Source organism: Etheostoma spectabile, chromosome 9, assembly GCF_008692095.1.
Source record: "Etheostoma spectabile isolate EspeVRDwgs_2016 chromosome 9, UIUC_Espe_1.0, whole genome shotgun sequence".
Lineage (NCBI taxonomy): Eukaryota > Metazoa > Chordata > Actinopteri > Perciformes > Percidae > Etheostoma > Etheostoma spectabile.
In genome coordinates this window covers 4,257,692-4,259,632 of record NC_045741.1, presented here as the reverse complement: position 1 = coordinate 4,259,632, position 1,941 = coordinate 4,257,692, and positions in this window count along the sequence as shown.

Here is a 1,941-nt window from a genome sequence, read left to right as displayed (position 1 = left end):
TGTTACTTTTAACTTTCCTGTATAACAAATATGAATGAATGAATGACTGAATGAATTACTATAACTATAAATAAAATTGAATTGAATTGAATTACTGAATGAATGAATGAATATGAGAACAGTCTATTTACTTTTATTGTTTACCATGAAGTATTAAATAGGAAACATGGCTTTAGGGCAGGCCGTGTAATATCAGCAGCTCAAGGTATTTTTATTCCTCCTAATGTCTGTCCCTGTTTGTTGAGTTCATTATGAAGTAGTCATTAAAATGCCTGTGGTTGTCTTCTCTCTAAAGAGTTAAATCAAGTTCAGGCCGTGAAATGCGATCCCACTGCTGATCTTTTGCCAAGAATTGAGCACGTGACTTCCTGGAAACTCCAGTCTTTAAAACGACTGTCTCTGACTCCCACTGGAGGCACCAAAGTAAAAAACCCAATGCAACCTGATCATGTCTTTCTTCTACAAGAGATCATTCTCGGGTTATATCAACACAAAATATCATTGTGACAAACCTAAATTCCACTGGAAATGTCATTACTCTGAGAAAGTGACATCATCCCATTGTCCCACAGAGAGTGAACTTCACTCAGAGAATCATCCAGTCCTTCCTCCTTCTCCTCCTCTTCCTCCAGCAGCTTAATCCTGACAAAACACATAACCAGCTAAACATGCATGGTTTTATGTACATCACATACTTATAGATTTATTTGATTAGATTGACCCTAATATGTCTAGTACAAAAAGATAATTACAAATAGAGATAGATAGATAGATAGATAGATAGATAGAAAGATACTTTATTCATTCCGTAGGATATTTTAGGCATCCAGTAACAACCAACCATAACACAACAAACACATATACACACACAAATCACACATACATAAGAATACAAATAAAAATAGAAATCACTCACAAAAATGCAATGACCATGATAAGGTGAGATGCTATTGTAGACTGTGTGTAATGATGATAGTGCAAAAGTGAAAAGGTGAACAGTGCAGGGATTGAACAAATATTGTAGATGTAATAAACATTTTACAGAAAGTTGTCCATAAAATGACTACATATCTGAAGCAGGGATTTAACCGAGGGAACAAACTAATCCCAAATATTTCTTGGACTTTTCCTTCTGAGTGGGGGTGATGTTTAAATATGTTCTGCCACTAAAATGGCATAACTTTTTTTTTTTTTTTTTTTATATATTTCCATTTGTCAATATGGCACTACATACTTACGAGTGCCACAATAGCAATTTTACAATTTACCCTTTTATTTTTTTTAAACATACACATACACACATAAAAAAATAAATAAAAAAAAAACACTGAAAAGAATGTAGGAGAAAACATTTATGTTAAATCAGAGTACCGCGTAACAAACAATGAACAAAATGGCATAACTTTTAACCATAAATACAAGCAATTATAGAAAAGTGATTCATTTGTCTTTTGGATAATCGCCATGAAAACACGTCTTCATAATCTTCTTTGAAATTGCATTTTTGTGAATAAATAACTGTTAAAACTGGCTTGTTTGTTTGGGATTTTTGGGAGGAAAGATTTCCCAGCATTCCCTGCACTAGTTTGGATCTTACCATGGTGCCTGGCCCTTGTAGGAACCTTATTGGTTTATTAGTCTTATCAATCCCCGGTGAGATAACAGAACACAGGGTTGTAGCCTACGAACAGAGGCATGAGTAAAATGGTGTTCAAACATAAAGCATATTTTTGATGACTTCCTCAAAGAAATAAAAAAAAACATATTGTGCAATTGCCATGTAGCTTGGAACTCAGTGTCAAACCCAGGCAAATTTATTAGAAGTGCATTCTCCCACAACAGTTTCTCAACTGATTGGACTGGTTGCTGAAGAGGTGCCAGTCAACCTTCTGGGTACCGAACCCATAGTCCCACATTGCCAGACCTTCCTCCACAGCGCTG